This window comes from Protopterus annectens, chromosome 16.part0 (genome assembly GCF_019279795.1).
Source record: "Protopterus annectens isolate FY-2018-M chromosome 16.part0, PAN1.0, whole genome shotgun sequence".
NCBI classification, from domain to species: Eukaryota; Metazoa; Chordata; order Ceratodontiformes; family Protopteridae; genus Protopterus; species Protopterus annectens.
Window position 1 is genome coordinate 526,763,088 of NC_056750.1, and position 21,865 is coordinate 526,784,952.

General features: G+C 38.7%; 1 long non-coding RNA gene across 1 annotated transcript in view; it reads right to left on the minus strand.

Annotated features, from left to right (window-relative positions):
* LOC122790456 overlaps positions 1-21,865 on the minus strand; it is a 352,391-nt gene that overhangs the window by 321,926 nt on the left and 8,600 nt on the right. The gene's annotated exons all lie outside the window — the stretch shown is intronic.

The following is a 21,865-nucleotide window of genomic DNA, read 5'->3' on the forward strand; positions in this document are numbered from 1 at the left end:
ACCCTCCCCATTTATCCGGGCTTGGGACCAGCACAAAGAAATGCACTGGCTTGTGCATCCCCAGTGGCTGGGTTAATTTCCTTAAATCTAGTTTTACTGTAAAGGCTAGGATGGATTACAGGAAGAAGTGACTCAAGAGATTTAGAAAGGTAAGGTCCAGGACAGGCCTCCAAAATTCTTCGCTTTTTGATGCCAGAAAGATCCTTGAATAAAAACCTTTATCCAAGATTAAGAGAGGTACAGTTGTCATAACTTCCTGAGTCAGCATAGCATATGGTGCACAATTGGTAAAAAGACAAACTTGGTTCCTATGTAAAGAGGAATCCCATTCAAAGGAGGGAGCGATTCCCATTGCTAAGTGTAACCCTGATGAATTACCTTCAGAATCTGTTTGTAGCAATCTGGTGCCACAGGGAAAGATTAGGTCTCGGAGAGAGATGGAAAGGTTGCCAGTATGGGAAGGTAGAGAGGTCTAAGAGGGCAAATGGTAAGACTGAATTAGAGGACTGTTCTTGATTTTATGAGGCTTTTCCTTTCTTTTGGGAGCCTCAGTGCCTTTTTTTAATCCTGTTTGCTGGCACATTGCTGCTTAAATAGATTATTGAAAAATGGAATGGAGATAGATGATTTTTTTTGTATTTTCTCTAAAAGAGAAGGGTTAAAAAATCCGAGTCACTCTGTTTTAATTTTCTCCTTTTATCATACTTCCTTTAACATCTCAGCTTAAATTTTCAGTTTTAATACCTTCAAGAAGATTTTGAGAAAGGTGTCAAAGCAAGTCTTCTCAAATCTGACTCAGATGCAGCAGCTCTGGAGGAATCAGTAGCATCATAACCACACTTCAAAATGTGCTTAGTAACTTGAGAAGCAGGTGTAATAGAGGAAATTTAATGATTTTTTATCTCAAAAGAAGGATTACCTACGGACGTCTGCATCTTTTCAAAATACAAAAGTTAAAACTTTCGCATATGAGCTTCAAAGTTTAACATCATGAAAGTCAAAGTACTAAAGGAGTATACTTCCCCAACTTATTCATTCCTTTCCCATCATTTTCAAAGAAAATGGGTATAGCAGGAGTAAACTGTTTGCAAAAGCAATTTCAGACCAATAAATCACAGGTGGGTCAGCTTTATGACTGGAAAACAAACAAATGCTTATGCATCTAAAGTACCCTATATAATATTCTTTCTAGAAGCAAGATGTTGACTATCAGGTAAGCTAAAAGCTAGGAGATAAAATTATCTAACATAAGCAACACAAGAGGAATAGCTACAGAATTCTGCATTCCCAGTTGTAACCAATCATACTACATTTTCTAGGCTACAAGAATTTCATTCTTCTCCCACTGAAAAATCTCTTTCATCTTAAAGTTTCTCAAAGGATAAATGTTCATGGAAATCAGAAAACAGTTTATTATCACACTGTCAAAGTGCAAAACAAAATCCAGCCTCATTTGCAGATCTGATGTGCGAAGTGCAGCACAAACCAACATATTCAAATTCGCACTTTCAACATTCTTTTAAGCAAGTCACTAGTGCACACTACGCAATGTCATCTTTTTGCAGGGGGGCTTAATCCCCCTGCACCCCCCACACCACCTGCAAATAACATATTCCAACTCAGATATCGCACTACAGTGGGGGAAAACGGTAATTTCCCAATTCCTACTGTACCACAATCTGTATTCATAATGCTGAAGACAAGTGTGTGAATGTACTGTGACATTCATGATTCTGAACACTTGCACTGGTGCAGGTTAGACAAAACAGAAATCTTCCATCTGTTGATCGGCATTCCCATTTTTGTCTAACGAGTACTTGCCAATATGATAGTAAACCTCTGAAAACATACTTTTCTCAGAATCAGAATGTTCAGATTGTCAATAAATTCCTTAGCTATAACCTTCTCTCTGTAATGTGTGCACTTCTGACTGAAAATCCATGCCAGAAAGAGAGGGAATTGTTTTCCTTTTCTTGCCTGAGAAAACAGAAAGCAAGGAAAAGGTACCAAAACATTTTTTATCAAATCCTATTAAATCACCGCTGTCCATAGAAATAATGACTGAAAGTTTTTTCTCACAATGCTCCCCTTACTGGGCAACACCCTGGAAAAGGACAGACTCTCAGCAGTCATAATAGCCACAAAAGCAAGCTCCTTATCCCAGCAAAGGGAAGAACCTTCACTAGTCTATTATCCGGAGACTGACAAGAGTGGCTCTCTTTTCCCAAAGAAGAAGCAGCTATCATTTCTTTTTTGTTGGTTATATATACTACACCAAAAGGATTTTTTTTTGGGGGGGGGGGGGTGAGTGGTCTGAGGAATAACAGTTATAGCAGTCATCCATCAGTAACAGCTGAGGTACAACAGGAGCCGGCCTGACACTCAGACTCCATGAAAACTTTATTTTTCCAGACTGGGGAAGGTAAATCCACAGAGAGAGTGCATTGTGCCATTGTCAAGCAAAGAAAGAGAACACTAAGGCTGGTAGCAGAGCCTGGATGAGTTGGCAAAGTGCACAGTAGACAGCAAGTGGTTCTAAAATAGGTAAACCACTGACAGGGCCACATGTGCAAGTATCCTGTCTCCAATGCACAAATACACAAAACTAGAGTAAATACCCTGTCAAAAAGAGAGAACTTTTCACACAAAATATTCTCATTTACACATACACTCCCTTAAATGCCATGACAGTCTACAAAAATATGCTTCCTGGCTATATATATATTTTAGTCAGAGAAATACAAGTTTTCCTCAGAAAAGTAAATTTAGTTGAAGTTTTCTCCAACAGGGATCTTACCTGCCTAACTTCAAAGGATCACAAGTAGAAACAGTTCAATGATGCCTGAAGGAAAGCACTTCTGAATCAAAAAAGCTCTAAAACTTTTTGTGCTCCTACTGTCTTTATATGAAGCACTGCATGAGCTCCTGACAGCTGGTGTATGTGTGAACGACAACCTTTAGCATTCTACAAAAAAAATACTGTAATTTAATAGCAGGACATGGCATTTCTACACAAAACAGCTTTCCTATTATTTATGATAACACATTTAAAAGGTACATTTGCTACATTGGACAAATTCCAGTGTCTAGTATTAAAAATCTACTTCACAGTGCTGCAACAGGATATACAAAATGGCTATTATAAACAAGGGCAACCCCTATAGTCCAGTCCTTTTAAATAAAAGGTACAAAAACTGGAATTAACTTGTTTTAATTAATTACCTTGAAGTCACATGGGCAAAAACTGTTTCACAACCTTTAGTAATTCTGTAGAGTAAACATTACATTCTCTAACAAAATAGTTTCTCTAAGTTTAATTTCTCCAAATCTTTTGAGTTTCTAATACCATGACAGAAATGGACTTAATTCCCAAGTCAGAGTATTATTAAAGTTCATGAAATTACCATTATTTCAATCTTTGATGTTAGCCAAAAGTGCTCTTTGCAGCACCCACAATGTGCCCAGAACTGACGACTCCTGCAAGTCATATCACGTTATGTGTATTGGTAGCATATCTAAATAAGACTGTAGGTTCATTTTTATGAGACCCATTGCTCCTACTACTGTTGGAACTGTCAGGACATCTTTCTTCCACATTGCTCTCATTTCTGCCTACAAATCCTGATATTTTATGACAGAGAGTCTCTGTATATGATTATCAGTAGGTGTAGCAATTTCAATTATCAATGCTACTTTTTTCAAGGAGTACTATATCTGGTTTTCTTCCATCTACTTTTTGGATTGCTGGTAATGAGTGATCACACAAGTGATGTACACCATCATTCTCTATAATGCTTTCTGGTTAATAGTTTCAAGCTATTCTGTATTTTAGTGTTTGAACGACCTTGCCACATTGTGTCTTTCAGTTTACAGGCCATCTGCCATGAGTGTATTGCAACCAACGAGTAGTGCAACTGTTTACAACTCTTATTTTTTTTTTTTTTTTTTTTACAAAACTTATATTTGTCCATTTCTCCCACATATTCAGTGACCTTTGTAAACCAATATGCATACAGCACAATATCCTGGGCTGCCATTATCAACACTTCATTCTTAGGTTTCAACTCAACTCTTTTTAACCATTCTTGTGTCAAATCCTGGTCAACATGGGGTTGTCCAGAAGATATCTATACCGGGAATTATATTTATAGCTTTTTAAATTCTTTTCCTTCTCATCTGATCTTTCTCCTTATGTTTCTTTTATTTTTTGGCACATTCATTTGCTGTCTGATTTTTATGTATTTTGATTTGATATCCATTTCAGCTTGTCACCTTAATCCATCTGCTAAACTAAGCAGAGAGATAATCTTCGACTTCCTCTCCTCGTGTTTTAAAACATTCACTATGTTTGGAATTGATGATGTCAGCAGATATGTATGCAGTCCCCAACTGCAAATCTATGCATGTAATCAATTACAGGAGACCTATATGCCCTTCAGAGTGAGGGATATATAATATTGATATGCACTGTTTATTTACAGATCATTTGATGAGCATAAAGCATTCTTCTTGTTTTGCTGTCCACCTGATCCAATACCTTTAGGGACCACTTAATCACTCCAAAACTAAGTTAAAACAGGGAGAGGAAAGCAGTTTATAGCTTGGACTTGATTCCTAGAGGTCAGGGCTGTTTTCAGTATTAGGTTTAGTCCTCTGAAGTATTCCTTACTGAGTTTTATTTGCATTTGTTCATGTTTTATGGCTGATTCTTCAGGAATTCCCAAATATTTATACACTCCTTCCAGCTGAAGTTCCTTTATATCATATTTCTGTCCTAGATTAATATTTTACTGGTACTGCAACTTCTTTTCACAAACATATTAAGACCAAATGTCATTCTTTTATTATCTGAAAAAGTTTTAAACACTTGCAGCTGTATTTTCAATTCCTCATCTGCCGAATATATAATTTTAAGTCATCCACAAAAAAGCAAATGAGAAATCTTTAAGCAAGGCTCTGGGAGGCAAATTAGAACCAACATTAATCTGTTAATTAAACAGCTTAATGGGTTAAGGGCAAGACAGTACAACAGTGGTGACAAAGAATCACCCTAGAATATCCTCCTTTCATTTTTATCCTTGGGATAATAATATGCTGTTTGTAACTGAATTGCAAAGTGGTTTGCCACTGTTTCATGGTCGCTATAATGTAACTGATCAATACAAGATATATCTTACACATATGTAAGCTCTCCTTTATCCATGAATATGGAATGCTGTCAAATGCTTTTTTGTTAGTGATCCATGTCATACTTGGAAGCTCCTCATTTTTTCAATTCTCCATTGTGACTCTACTTAGCATCAAATGATCCTTTATTTCATAGGACTTTCTTTTGCTGCTCTTTTGTTTTTATTGCCATGATTGACTTTTCTTTGAAACAACTATAAACTCTGTTGACATAAATTCCACTATACAGTTTGCACATCTTCGGAAGGCAGGTTATTGGTCAATAGTTTTTAGGATTGCCAAGACATTCACTCTTAAGGAGGAGTATCATTTTTCCTGTTAGCCAGGTTGGTGCCTGTTCAGGATACGCATATAAGTAGTTCTTATTCAAGGCTAAATCTTCATGTAAAGATATTAATACTTTTACCCAGAAGGTAGGTACTGCATCTGGGCCTGGGGTTTTCCAATTAGGAGTTTTTCTTAATTTTGTTCAATTTTTCTGGCCATTACTTCATAGAGTTTCATATCCTGTACATTTGAATTTCTTTCTTTCCCTTCTTCTATCCATTCACCATCTTTATGTTTCATAGAGTTTTCATATATATTTCTCCAAAATCAGTCTATTTCTTCTCCTTTGGTGATGTTTCTATTCTTTTTGCTTTGTTTCCCAATTCTCTATAAAACTTAATTTTGGATCCATCAATGGATTGCTTATTTTGTACTTTTCCAATGTATTCTTCTGCATATCTTCTTGCTTGTGCTGATATCATTAGTTTATTACTGGCAACAATTTACAATAGATCCTGTTAATTTCTGATACTGCATGCTGCTTTTACTATGTCTATCTTTCTAAGTATTTCTGTTGATCTGTCCCCTCTTCTATACTTTTCTAACAGTAACACTTCTTGACATAATTGATTTAAAGTTTTCTCTGGTCAATGCTTCATGATTCCATTTTTATTTCTTCCCTTTCTTATTGTTCTGCATTTTTCTGGTAAGATCATATTTACTATTAATTTAGCGTACAGTAATACACCCTATTTACTTTTGTTACAGCCCATTAATTTCTGTTAATAGCCTTAATTACTATGTCCACCTCTTTTATCAGCCTTCTAACATGTTGGGTCATATTTACCTTCTGTAATCTATTTCTTTCATCGATCTTAATATGTCTATCCATCACTATTAACACAAACTCTTCCCTTAGATCATTTTCTTCTAAACTGAGGGCTCATACTTTGCTCTGTTTCTTGTAGACTTATACAGAAAGTTCCAGACTATCCTTCCTGTAGCATATTCTCTTCAGCTGCATCTTGAGTAACCATTTGTTCTTTCATATGGGAATTTATAGACCCATCACAACAACACTGCCTATATCAGAACTACCGCTGTTTACTGCTCCTTCCCCTGCTGTGCAATTCCAAGTATACTTTTGTACCAGTTTCCTGCTGAAGGCTCCAGAGCATCTTCATGTGGAAAGTGATCATATGCTTCCTGTTCCACCTGTTCCTCCCTAATTTGGGGACTTATTTCATTGCACTGTGACATTACCAGAGCTGAATTTATTACACTAAAATCCTTCACTTCACATGAATGCTTAACCAGTCATCTAGATATAGAAACAGGTTCCTATTAGATTGTCGAAACTCCATTTATGTGAATACGAAAACGACACTATTGCGCGAAATACATAATCGAACGTGCAAATCTGCGAAATTCAAAATGTTAAAATGTTTTGGTTGGCCCGTCTGCAGTATAGTTCCATAAGGTAAGTGTGCGATAGTTGTGGACCTTAGGGTTAGGGTGCGGGTTAAGTTAAGTGTATAGATAGGTAATGTGTGTAAGATTTAGTGTAGTGTTAGAAGTAGGGTTTTGTTAAATGTATTTGTGTGCATTATTTATTTTGTTTGGGTATATCTCCATAGGGGAAGTGTGTGGTAGTTACGGACCTTAGGGTTAGGGAGGGGTTAAGGATAGTGCATATAGTTGTGTATGTGGGGTTTAGTGTAGGGTTAGAAGTTGAGTTTTGGTGCTTTACTTTAGGGTTAGGAATAGGGTTTGATTAATGTATGTATGTGGTTTATTTATTTTGTTTGAGTAGGTAGTATGTAGTGGGTGGTGGGGTTGGCTGACTATGAACGTTCGATATTTTAAATTTCGCGGTTTAGTGCATTCCGTATTTTCATGGTTCGAGTAATACGTGTCGCTGTTTTGGTATTCGATGCAATGGATTTTCGTTGATTTAATATAGACCCTATAGAAACACATTAAATCCCAGCAGTCTCATGTGAGCTGCTACCACTGCCATGCATTTGGTGAACACCCTGGGGGCTATGGTGAGACCAAAGTGCAGAGCTCTGAACTGGTAATGACTGGCTCACAGCTGGACGTGCAATTATCTTCTAGAGCACCTGTTCATTTTTATGTGACAGTAAGCATCCTGAAGTTCTACTGAGTACATCTAATCCACCTTTTGCAGTAGATGTAAAATTGACTCAACTTTGACTCAACTGTGACCATCTAAAACCTTGAATATTGCAGGAACTGATTTAGTTTGCTGAGATCAAAAATTGGTCTCCATTTCCCTGTCTTTTTTGGCTCTAAGAAGATTCTTGAATAGGTTCCAGAGTGTTTCTGGTCTGGGGGCACCTCTTAGATGACTCTTTTCAAGCAGCATTTTATCTCTAGTACTGCTGGGTCCCTCTGATTGGGTGGAACATAGGAGATTCTTTTTGTTTTGGTTGGGGGATCTAGGGAAAATGGTATAGTATAACCTCTGGATATGATTCTCTCCACCCAGAAATATTTTGTTATAGATAGCCAGGCTCTCTGGTGCAGACAAATGTCCCCTGTCTCCAAAGGGAAACAGTCATGCCTGCCCCTTCAGGAGTATTGATGGGACTTATCTAATAAGGAATCTATGAAGCCCCAGTTTTTTGGGCCACCTTTGCCATGGGGGCAGTAACTTCCACTTGAGTCTCCCCTTTGCTTCTGAGAGAACTATCTCCACATGAGTCTTGAAAAGAACCTGGGATTTTCAAAAACACATTTTTCTATCTCCATGTTTATTCCTTGAGGAAGGTCTTGAGGGGATGAAAAACACAAGCCCATAGCATACAGTCATTCTCTCTTGCCCACATTTGAAAAGCATGTCCTATACATTAGGACTGAACAAGGAAGATTCATCAAAAGGAACATTAATGAATGAATACTTGAAAGGCTCAAGAAAATCAGTCATACCCAATCATGTTTCCTAATGGTTTTGCTTGAACCTGCCATCTGTGAGGTACCTTCTGCGGCATGGAAAATCAACCTCATGGACACATTCATTAGGAATAGACTGGAGGGTGGCCAGTTGCGAGGAGATTCTATTTTCATCCTTGGCAGACATGGATCTAAAAAAAGGGATTTGGCAAGCTCTTTGGTCAGATCTCTTTGTAACCTCATAAAATATACCAGATAATTTAGCAATCAGAGAGCAACCATCATCGTAGAGTACTTGTTTTTACCAAATCTGTAAAAAGCACTGGACTCTTTTTTCATGGAGATAGACAGAACAACTCTGTTCTGCTAGTCCTTTCCTAGTGGCTGCTACCACAAACATAACTGGCCGGGACACCCTTGCTCTAGTGTGGCCAGTCCTTGGGGGGAGGGGGGTAAAATTTTGTCTGTTATGCTTTGAATTGGCTCTACATTTGTCTACTTTCATGTCCGGTGAGAAAAGAGGTATAGGAGTTCATCAGCTGGGAGGGTTATCCAGTAAGTAGATGGGCCAGTCCCAAAAGCCTCCAGGAACACAGATTCCTCCTGGGAGGGATATCAGTACATCAACCACCTTTTTGTTTCAGGAGCTTTAGGATATCTGCAAAAGAGACATCTTCAGGTGGAAATCTGGGGGATGCCTCATCCCTATCAAAACTGGTGTCCTCCCCAAGAGATTCTTGAGAGGAATCTAGGAATCTCCTCTTACATATTCCATTTCGAGGGACTTCCTCATCAGGTTGTTCTGGGAAATTGGGGAAGTATTAGAAGAGATGATGATGTCCTGACAGACCAACTGGAGACTAGTCCGGGCTGGCTGTTCCAGTGGAATGGAAGGATGGACAAGGTTCAGAGCATAGCACCGGAGGAGGAAAGTGGTCTGATCTGAGAGGGGCAAGGATGTCCCTTCTCCAGACAAGGAGAAAGCCTTCTCCACAACCTCAAAGGCAGAATGCTTAGGGAACACAGAAGTCCAAGGAAAAGGGACTGAAGTTCCCAAACCATCAGCTCCTGTAACCCCCTCCAGCAATTCACTCAAGGATAGATTCAGACTTGAGCTGGCCATTTCTGAAGGCCTGCTGGGAAAAGACAGCTGCAAAAGCTTCATATTTGAGCCCAACCCACTGGATCCGGCACCAAACCTTTGGCTCTGAAAGGCTTGGAGCCAGAAGACTCAGGGAAGTCACTAGAGTTGAAGAACAGATCATCTTCAGATCCACTGAGGAAATACCCAGAGGTCTGAGATCCAATGTCTCTGAAACAGTGGGTCGGACTGGAGAAGGACACAAAGGAGGAAGTGGGCAAAGGATGGCACACAAATCCTGTGGGAGATGAAGCAGGGAGTACCTTCGTCTGGATCTGTGCTCTGAGAAATTTCATCATGTTATCCACATCAGCTTCTGACAAGCCTCTGGAAGATCTAAGAGATGATGTGGTGGATGGAGGCCTGGAATGCCTATGGGGAGACTCCAGGAAATATGAAGTGAGCTGTGAAGTAACTGGATAAAATAGTAGCACAGGAGTATGGATCAGTGGAGATCTAGGTTTTGAACCAGTTGGATATGATGTAGTTGGATCTGACTATGTATTTTAGAAGGAGGGTCCAATGAAGAGGCCAATGAGGAAGAACTTTCCAGGGATTCTTTTTCCTTGGCTGCTGAATTTGACTTTCCCTTGTCAAGTTTTTCAGTAGAGGTTTGAGTCCCAGCAACTTAAAGAGGTAAAGAAAGGAAGGAAGGAGGCCTGTCAAGACCAATTTATTTCTCTGGTCATTTAAGGGGTTGGAGTTAAATCCAGAAGAAATTAAACAATCTACATCCAAGTGCACAGATCTTAAACAATAAAAGCATTCCCTGTAAGCATCTAAGTTAGGAAGCTTATGTCCACAGGCAATGCACTTTTTAAAGCCATTTGGCTTGCCAGCTATTGTAATCTAAGACAGCTACTTAAGACACTATAATTTTATTATTTTTTTTAAATAAAGCCAAGTAAGAAAAAAAAAAGAGATACATAAGAACTATATAAAGAGAGAGAGTACAATCTTGGTACCATTGTTGATGGTTCTAATGAGTAGTCATTAAGGGAAGAGAGCACCAGCAATGGTATTTTAAGCAGGTACAGAGAAATGGTAACTAAAAAGTGCAAGGAAATGGTTAAAAGGATTAATGGTTGGAGACAGGTGTATTAGAAAAAGATGTACAGAAAAATCTGATTCAGTAACTCACAAAAGAGACTAAAAGTAACTTCAAAGCTCAAAAGTTGCAGGATCCACATCTGGAGCTGAATGGAGGCAAATAAGATCTGAGGTATGTTAGGTTGGTGGGGCATTATGGGTAAAGGAATAAGCTGAAGAGTTTTGGATCCAATGATCTGTAGAAGTGTCCGAATCAGATCGGATTCTTGGGTCTGAACCCATCAGTAGAGGAATGAATGAAAAGGATATTATCAGATCTAAAGTTAGATATCATCACCCTGGCAACAAAAACATACCAAAATAAGGGAGATAGAAGAAGGGAGTGACTACTGCAGTAGCGATCATTCAAACATCTACAGTTATGGTAAGTTTACTTAACTGTATTATGTTCATCATGTGGATCACTACTACAGTAGCCTTAGCTATATGGGTAGATTACCATGGCTTAGACTGACTGGAAAGAGGAAGGATGAGGATCCAGGTGACCCTAGAGAATGGTCCTACCAAAGCCTGTCTCAGACCTGGAAAAGGAATCTAGTTTGTATTGCTTTGTGAAGGCAAGTACAGAGGATCAAATTGCAGCTCCCATAATACTTCTAGAATCCGATCCTTTCCAAAAAGGGTGTATATTGAATGTTCAAACATTCAAAATTCCGAATCTCATATGATCGACACCATATCATCAGATTTTTGAATGGTCGAACGTTGTAACAGAGATCTCTGCACAGCATGGTATGCGAAGATTTCCCTTTTCTACACTGTAGTATGATCTCAGAGTTGGTATATTTAAAGAGCGGGGGCTGTGGGGGTGCAGGGTGGCTTGCCCCCCTGCTTAAAGCATTCAGGTAGATTTTTGTGTAATTTATTATTTTTTTTTATTAGATATTCGAACTTTTGCAAGTTCGATCGTATGGTGTCGACCATATGGTAGACGAACTTTAAAACGTTCAAGTATCTAATATAGACCCTTTCCAAAAAGCCACAGATGAAGCCAAGGCTCTGGTAGAATGAGCCTTTAACCTACCTGAAATTGCATTGCTGAGGTGAGCATGTCAAAAGACAATAGTATGAGACAACCATTTGGAGATAGTATGTTTCGACATTGGTTGTCATTATTGCTTTCACATAAAATAAACAAATGAACAGACTTCCTAAATGATTCTGTTCTGTCAAGTACCAGAGCTGGCTGTGGGCATCCAAGATATAGGATATCCTTTCTCCCTCATTTTTATATTTTGAAAGGAAGAAAGGGACATGGATAGGTTGACTCAAAGTAAAGTCAGATACCACACTAGGTATAAATGAAGGATTAGTTCACAAGGAAAAACTATCTAAGAGGAAAATCAAATATGCTTGACTCACCATAAGAAATTTCAGCTTAGATTGTCTTTTTGCAGAGGACAGAACAATCATTAATACTGTTTTTCATGTGAAGAATCTCAAATCAGCCTGTTGAGCTACTTCAAATGGAGAAAGCTATTTTTTCCAAGATAAAATGATGATCCCAAGGAGACGTCACCTATTTTCTAGATGGCTTGGTATGCAACAGCTCTTTCAAAAAAATATTCACACAAGATTACACCAAAAGAGAAGGATCCTTGGGCACACAAGCTGAAATTGCCAAAAAATGAACTTTGATGGAGAAGTAACACAGGCCAGAGGACAGACACACATACATATAGGATAAAACCAGACAGACACTAGCCCTGAAAGAGTGCAGGTTCTTGTCTTGGCACCAACTAGAAAATATTTTCCATGTATTAATATATGATTTTCTGATAGCAGGTCTTCATGTCTCATTTAATAGCTGCTGCATGAAAATATGTGCCTAAAATGTATTAAGATGCTATCACTCAGTTAACTGGGGTTGGGATGTATTACACACCCTGTCTTATTCGAGTAGGTCAAGTCTGTGAGGAAGTTTGTGGTAATTGCACTTGGCCATTTCCAGTAGAAGGGCAAACCACTGTGGCCTAGGCCAGAACAGAGTCATGACAATGATCTTTGTAAAGTCCTTCTGAATTATCAGAATGTTGAATATTAGTGGAAAGTCTAAAAAAACCCATACAGGAACACTCCTGTCAAAGGAAAAGAAAAAAGCATCTGTTTTCCATTGCCTTCTTGCAGGAAATCCTGTAGCAGGGCATTGTCAACTGATTGTTGTCAGTAAAGGCAGAAAGATCTATTTCAGGTGTTCCCCATTGCTGGATCAATTCCTTGCTGACCCCCCTGATTCAATTTCCTTTTGTAAGAGTCTGTCCTTGTCCTGCTCAGCATGTCTGTGAAAAGAATTTGCTTTAATGGTGTGCAAGACGCCTGTAGAATGAGACTGTGCTGAAAACGTATATCCCAAGCTACCACGGCTAGTCTGCAAAGAGAGCAAGAGCTGGATCTCCTATTTATGTACCACATCACTGTGGTGTTGTCTGTAAATATTTCTAATGTTTCTAGGGACCACAAATGATTCTGATAAAATTTGTTTGTCCAACAATGAATCACTCTTTTCAGAAACCTCGAAACCGGATTCTAGAATGTCAGGTCATGTTAATGTTGAGACCATATAATTTTAAGTATCACTGAATTTTTCTCATGCAGAGTCCTGACAGAAGAATCTTGAGAATCACAGATGCCATGAGAACAAGAATCCTGAGAAATTGCTGGGCTGAGATAGAAATCTGAGGGGGAAAAAATGGGAAGAAATCTAGATACATTCTACTTTTGTTCCTGTGGAAGAAAATACATTTAAACTGAGGTATCCAGTAAGCACCCCAGGGAAAACAATCATGCAAGGAGGAGTAAAACAACAATTCTCCTAGAACCATATAGTCTGTGTAGATCTTTCACTCCCAGTGAGAGATTCCTGGCACTTGGGTACAGACTCTGCAAAGATAAGCAAGTTGTCTAAACAAAAAAAATGTGAATACCTTACAGTCTGCAGTTGGGTACCACTAGTGCTGGACACTTTGTAAATACTCTAGTGGCTAGGCCAAAGGGTAAAGCAGAGAAATGATAATGTGATTCAAACATAAAAAAAATTTAATAAGCATCTGCAGTCTGGGTCTAAAATAATATGAAAAGCATTATTTAAATCTATAGTCACCAGAAAACTCAGATGGAGCAGGACAGCAAACAATTTTGAACTGGGCATTATCACAACCTGGTTTAGGAAAGAAAGATCCAGAAATGGTCTCTACGAATCTTATTTCTTTGTCACCAGAAACATTCTTCATTAAAACCCCTTTCTTGCTGAGGAGGGAATGTCTCCATCACCCCCGAGTTATACGAGTTAAATGATAGTAGTGAAAACAGGAGTTTGGTCTGGCAGATGACAGGAGACCTCTTTAAAAGTAATGTGAGGCTCCCAATGCCATATGTTACCTTGATGAATTACTTTTAAATCCCATCAGTCTGAAACCATTTGTTGCCAAAGACGGAACTGGAGGTTCAGATTTTCTGGAATGATTAAAGGTGTGCCAATGTGGGAAGGAAAAGGGGAGTCTTGTAGACAGTCATTCAGACTTGATGGACTGTCCATTGTTATGGTGGGTTCCACCTTTCTTTGTGATATTCCCTGCTATTACATTTTGAACGTCTCTTAACTAGCAGCTTGCTGTGATTGTTTACTTTACTATTTGAAAAAGGTTACAGAGGTAGCATTACACCCTTTGACAAACTTGGAGAAGGAAGGCTAAAAATCTCAGAAATTCCTTGACCCAGCTTACTTCTCTCTCATCACACCTTTTAAGGGCCTCTATGAGCGAATTCAACATTTCACCTTTAAAAACTTTGGGAAGGTTTTGAGTACACAACCAAGCAAATCTTTTCATAACAGTTTCACTGCCAGCACCTCTGAAAGTGGCATCAGCAGAACCTTAAGCACATTTCAAACAGTGGATAATCACTTGAGACACAGAAGCAGTCAGGTTACACAAAGATGTTTTTTTTTCCTCAGAAGAGGAACTAGATGCCATAATATTCCTCATGTTCTCGAAAGAGGCAATCATAAGTTTTAACATATGAGCTACAGAAGAATACTTTTTTTCCAAAATTTATCAAAAGCTTTAATAAGCTTTTCAGAAGGCTAGGACTTGGTAATAACCAGAAATTTAGCAGCACTTGGGTTTAACAGCAAAATAACACCTGTGTCTGATCTGGGATTAGTATATAAAGACTAAGAAGACTGAAGAACTTTATACAGTCTATCTGCTTTCTTCAAGGCAGCAGACTGACTGTCAGGCAGATTACAGGTTGTTACAAAAATATCCTCCAGTGCTTAAAGAATAGGAGGAAGTGGTGTAGATTCATGAAAATGCAGTTTGAATAAATTGTAATATTTCTTCCTAGACAGTGGAATGTCATTGTGTTCCAAATGAAACAGATGCAGTCCGGAAACAGTTTTAAAAAAGGAGAATTCTTCAAGGGGACTGGCAGAAGCCACATTTTCCTCTGAATGTGAATCAGAAACACGAGAAGAAAAAAATTGTCCCTTCATAATCATTTTGTGGTTCACAATCCTGAACATCTTTACAAAATGAAGAATTCATTTTTTCTCTTACCAGAATCAGCCGAAGTGGAAGACTCGATAATCAGAACAAAAGAGTGAGCCAAGCCCTATAAATCACTTGTGTCCAAAATAACTGAGACATGAGAAGATATGTGTCTTAACTTTTTGTTTCTTTTTGACAAGAATTTCTGAATAAGCAATCCCATTTTTGCCAGGCAAAAGTAGCCTAGAGAAGACAGTGGCGGCTGGTGACTTCAAATTAAAGGAGGGCTGCAGGAGACAGCTGAATGGGTGGGGCCAATGGGAAGGGGTGTGTCCAATTAGAAAGGGGTGGAGCTATGCTGCCCTGGGTGCCAAACAGTCATTACGAGAGTCCAATCAAGACAAAATGAAGTGTAGAAGAAAAAAATATTTCAATGCATTGGCTACATGACAACTTACTTAATATCCAGATTGAAACAGGTTGTGAGGCATGAAAAAATAAATTACTTTTTAAATACATTACTGGAATGCCAGTCAAAATCAAGTATAAAAAAACAAGCAGCACTCAACTCAAACCACTACTCCTTGCACTGCAGTTCTAATTATAATTTATATTCAGCTTTATAAAATTACCAATTAACATGCTGAAAGTAGCAATCTCTGTGATACCCCCACTTGTAAAACTGTTTCTCATCCAAAAAAGACCTGCTGCCTGACACAACTATCTACTTGTTTCATGGGGAAGACATGATCAAAGTAAAAAATGAACAGCAAACAAAAAACAAGCTCAAGATAAATTGCTTAAAGAATTCCTGCACGAGTTATGGACCACACATGATAGATTGGCATTCTGTTTAGTTTACGGGTAAGCCTGCAAAGATGACTGCAAGTCTCCAACAAAAGATGACTGCAAGTCTCCAACAAATGTAATGAGCTTCTGAAAATACTGTAATCCTGTCCTTTTATTACAAATACTGTCATATGCATTTCAGTACCCAAGGCTTACACATTATCTAGTTATGTAAATATTCTCGGCATGGCAACAACGAAAAGGCTTTCAATGCTGGTAATTCTTTAACAGTATGCTTATTAAAGCTTATTTGCATCTTACAATCTCTGACAAGCTTACCTGATGGTCATTAAATCACTGCTACTTAAACAGAGCAACAGGGCACTGTGACAGCATGCATTTCCTGAATAATAAGAAGCATAAATCAACAGTATAAAAATATGACAGAAAACCAGAACATTCTGCAAAATCAAGGACAAATGAAAAGCTACGGTCGTACTTGTGGTCTACCTTGGATGGGGGAATACTCTGCACACTTACACTGCATAACTGCTCCTTGCCTTCCTTGGACACATCCAGAGCCACTACAATGGGGCGTGGGGTGCAACAAGTATGTCACAATTTGAAAAGTCTCTGGCTGACAGTAATGGCTCTGACACTCATACCTCTCAACTTCAGAGCAAGAAATCTGGACAAAGCCATACATAGAACTAGAAGTGGGACACAGGCCCAAAAATAAGGAAAATTTTTAAATATTGCTCTTATTAACTTAGATAATAGAACAGTAGTAGGTCTTGCATTAGTACGAATTTTCTTAAGGGTATGAAATCTGAAACTCAAATGTCTGTCATTATTTTCTAACTTCAATCTTTAATGACATGCCACTAATTTGCCAGAAAACCACAATTTTACAGACCAAAATGTGATGCAAAAATATAAAGTTGCCACACAATACAGCTGGGAACCTGCCAAAAAAGGGACACCTTTTTAATATTAACACTGTTAACTTGAGCAGCTAACAAAATAAGAGCATTTACACACATTTCTGAAATAAAAGTAATCTGTAACTCTGATCATTAGTTATATATAATTGTAAACCCTCCACGTTTTCTTCCAAAACTGCCATTTTGAGGAGGGATTATTTAGGGAGAGGAACATTTTGAGCCAAATTTCGGGACAATGGAGAGGTTTGGATATTCCTAATTCTAAAAAGCGATTTGCACATATCTCTCAACCTCTTAATGCAGGAAATCTGGACAAGGCCAAATATATTGGGGGAACATACAAACACTGCTAAAATTTGCTCTTGTATAAACTTAAGACAGTTGATAGCATAACAGGTCTTGCATTAGCATGCATTTTTCTGAAGGTTATGATGTCTGAAACTCAATGTCTGTCATTTATTGACTTCATTCCTAAATGATTTGCTAGAAAACCACAATTTTTATGAGGAACAAACCAAAAATAAGAAGCAAATATCTTATTCTGCAAACATATGGACAACTGACAGGTATAGTTCAACCTGGGCTGTCTGAGTTTGCTACCCCCCCCCCTACAAAATCATGGTCGAATGGAGCCTCCCCCCTCCAGCCATTCCAATGTCCCATACCTTGGTTATTTTGCCCCATCTACCATAAACACTGTAATGTGCATACCGCTTTACTTCTGCGATGATTTAGATTTCATTTGAAAGTTTTATTTTGCATTTTACAGCACAAACCCTAATAGATATCTGTTAAACAAAGCAATGCAGTCTCACAATGAAAATAGACTTAGCATTAAAATGTCTCTGCCCTTGAAACTCACATGCATTGAAACAGCATTGAAACCCACATTCAAAGAAAATACATGTTGCCAGTGGCAGATAAAGATTAACTCTGGGCTGTTTTCAACATCATAGGCCCCTTGAACATGAAACATACACATGCTCTTTGATACACCTTCCTGACTGTATTACATTATATTCCTTGTACAATACAGTACAGTTGTTAAAGGGCATTTTAAATGTATTGTTTTGAACATTTTTCCAGTAAACAATGAAACAAAATGCATACACCAATGACAAAACTGCCCAATTCAGATCATTTCCATCATAAAAAGTCTACTCAACCTTCTATAGTCCACCAGTATCAGTAAATATGCACAATCTCTGAAGTAGTAAAATCCACATTAAAGAAATCTGTAACTAATAAAGAGGTTGCTGCTAGCAAACAACTTTATATGTCATTGTTTCATCTACAAATAAAGTGCCTGTTGCCCTTGAAGAATAAATTGCCTATGTTGCATGCATTAAAAATGATAAGCTAGTAATACCGCAATAGGGAATGGATAGCAAACTGATAACAGGTTCATAGTTACTAGGTATCTTTGCCAAACAACTGCACCATCCACCCCTTTACAACACAGTATAGTATCAGCAATGCATCTACCTACTGTGGGAGTAGAACCCACAGCCTTCTGCATCAAAAGCAAGTACACTACCTGTTGTGCTATTAATGCAAGCAGACTTAGCATAAGCAGCACTACACTTTTGTTCCTCTGCAGCTCTCAGCTCCTTGTAAAATCTACTCGACACTCAACTGTATCTCTGAACTTTGCAGCACAAGAAATCTGGAAAAAGCCAAAATTTATTGGGGGGGGGGGGGACAAAAGGTCAAAAACCAGGGACACATTTTAAACATTGCTTGTATAATGTTGGAAAGTTGCTAGAATAAAATGCTGTGTTACCACCATACATTTCACTGCCACGTCTTGAACCCAGGGGACCCCTGTGCAAAACAGTCAGAGCAACATACCACTAAGCCAAATCAGCTGCTTTGTGAAAGAAGAAGACGGAAACTTAAATGGCTACCATTTAATGAATTCAGTTCTCACCATAGCACAGCTGTCAACCTCTTAGCACAAAACACCTGAACAAAGCCAATAATGGGTGAATACAGCCCTCAAACATTCAGTGAATTCAGTTCTCACCATAACTCTCAACCTATTAGCAAAAAACACACGGACAAAGCCAGTAATGGGGGAATATAACCCCCAAAACATATTCAGTGAATTCAGTTCTTACCATAGCTCTCAACCTTAGCACAAAACCTGGATGAAGCCAATAATAGGGGAATACAGTCCCAAAAATAGGGACAAATTTCAAATATCCATCTTATATACTTAGAAAATTGCTAGATAAAAGCTTTTGTGTTACCATGCACTTTCTGAAGAATATGAAGTGTGGTACTCAAATGTGTGTCATTTTTAACATTTGTTAACCAGGAAAGTCTGACTTGGAACAAAAGCTAATTTTTAGCAGAGGCCCAGGGAGAAACACTCCAGACAGACACATGTCTTTGTAAGATGGGAGGACACTACAGGAAACAAAAACAGGGAGGGCATACAGACTCCACACAGAAGGTAAGGCACCCCAGCCAAGAATCAAACTAGAGAACATGTAGCTGTCAGGCAACAATGCTACCACTGCACTACTGGCTTTGCAAGGACACAAAAATACAGAAACCACAGATTTTATGAGGAACAGAACAAGTATGAGGGAAAAATCTGCAACATTTTTACAAATGGTGGTGGGTAGGGAATTCAGGCTCTTGCCACAGGGTTCAAGCCTTATTCTCTACCCACCACCATGAAGTACCTGGGGCATTTTATACACACACACACACACACACACACACACACACACACACACACACACACTATAGATCCCTTTGTTGCAGCATTAAATCCACAGCCGTTGGAGCACTACAAGCCTGCCCGTGCACTACATCCGTTGGAGCATTAAATCTACCACAGCCCGTGAGATGTTCGTGACTCCCAGCCTGCCGACGTTGCAGTCCGAGTCCGATCCCTTTCCAGCAACAGTCTATGCAGTTACAACTGCATAGACTTCTGGGATCTCTGCTCTTGAATGTTTCCTAATCTGGACTGCTGCTGAGACAGTCTGCGCATGCTGCAGACTGTCTCAGCAGCAGTCCAGATATTGGAAATGCTGTTAGTGCTCATGCGCGAAGATCTGCTATTTTTGATCATTTTTTTTTTCTTCTTTTCCATTTTATTTTTTTTCTGTTTTACAGCTGGGGGGGGGCTGCAGTCCAGCAGTCCAATAGCACGGGCCACCCCTGAGAGAAGAGCAATCCAGTCTGGTTAGTCAAAGATGAATTCTCAGCTCCTTCTCCAAAAACTGACAGTGGTTTTCTCTTGCCCATCAGGAGCACTCCAACAGCTGCAGATGATATGTCTACCCCAGGCCCATGGTGGCGGTAGGGATTACACTAGAAACAGCCAATAAAAAGATGAATGGTCTGAAGAACCAGATATGGCCATAGAGTCACCCATCTGTTGCTGAGGTACTTTAGCAGCATCTTGTGGGGGCAAATGTGAATAACCAGTAGGTTGTTCCATTAATGCTGAAAAAATTACAGATTTTCAGGGAAGCCTGGCAGTAGTAGTTTGTAAAACAGGTAAGTAGTAAAACAAGTCACCTTTTCCCCACCAAAAACACAGTGAAAAGCTCTTTAAACACTTATCCCACCTCCAAAGTAAAATAACACAACTTTTACCAAGGCAAAACTAGTTTTAAATTAGGTTTAACAACTTATTTCCACAAAAGTGAAAGCACCCCAGTTTAAAAGTTACTAAAAGTGAAGGGGCAGTCAATAAAACTCTTTTTCCTAGTTTAAATTTTATAAAAAAAAATCCACATTTTAATTGTATGATGGAAAAACTTTACTTACTGTCATACAGTTAAAATGTGGAAGCCCCTCGTCCACCAAAGAGAACTTATCTGCCTAACAATGGGCAGCATTAGCTGACCGTTAATCCTCAGAAGCCTGCAAGAGTAGTTCTTTTCAGCAGCAAGAAAGCTCTGAATGGGTTGGCATCTAAACCACTCTCTTTGTTCAGCTCAGTTTGAGATGAATAACAGTTTTGATAGCCAAGTGGAAGGTGGCCTTGAAGCTTTGGAAACTGGTCAGTTGTTATCCTGTGCAGGTTATAACCCATATAAACTAAGGTTATTTAAGTAGTGATCAACATCATGAACATCACTAGTTACATAAATATCTGTCTTTTCAGAACTTGCTACAGAGTAGAGAGACCATGAACAATGATGGTAAGTAGTACCACACAAAAAATGTTTTGGTAGTAGGTCTTTCAGCTTTTCCTGGTTAAAAATCGCCACAGCAGAACTCCGGTCCGCTAATGATTGGCAGTGAATTTTTACAAAGTCAAGTTGCCAGCCCGGTGCCCAACCTTCAAAGAAGGCATGATCACACACATACGTACCTACCTGCATGTCTTTTCAAGTTCACTCGATCATGGGCAGGACATGCAGACTCTGCACAGAAGGCGGTCCAGCCAAGAATCAGATGGGAGAACTTCTCGCTGTGAGGAGACAGCGGTAACAGCTGCACCACGGCTGTTTGGCAGTAGATATGTTCTTGTATAGTTTAGTAAAAGCTGCAGACTGATTATGACCAGTAACACTTATCTACACAGTTAACCTAAGAATGATTTACATAATAAAAAATTTAAGTCCAAACCAATGTGGCACTATACCTACATGATATTCTAAGAAATTATGATCATTTATGATCATCTTGGAAAATAAATATCAAATAATTTATCTTGCATTTGTTAGAGGTTACTTAGATGAACAATACTTTGTGCTGTACAAAATAATAATAAATAATACATACATTAAACAGATAATAAATTTGGGTTCCTATCAGCATTTTGAATGTTGCAAACACCAAATTTAATTGAACTGAAATGTTCAAAATCTCAGAAGAGCGAACTGATGGAACACAGATTTCTTTCCCAGGGAAAGAAATCCGTAGGCAGTCATTGGAGTTTGCTATTTCCTCCACTGTGGTGCGGTCTCGGAATTGGTATATTTAAGTAGGGGGGGTGTGGGGGCACAGCCCACTTCTGTCAGTGTTTAAAGTATTGAAAAAAAAATTTTTTT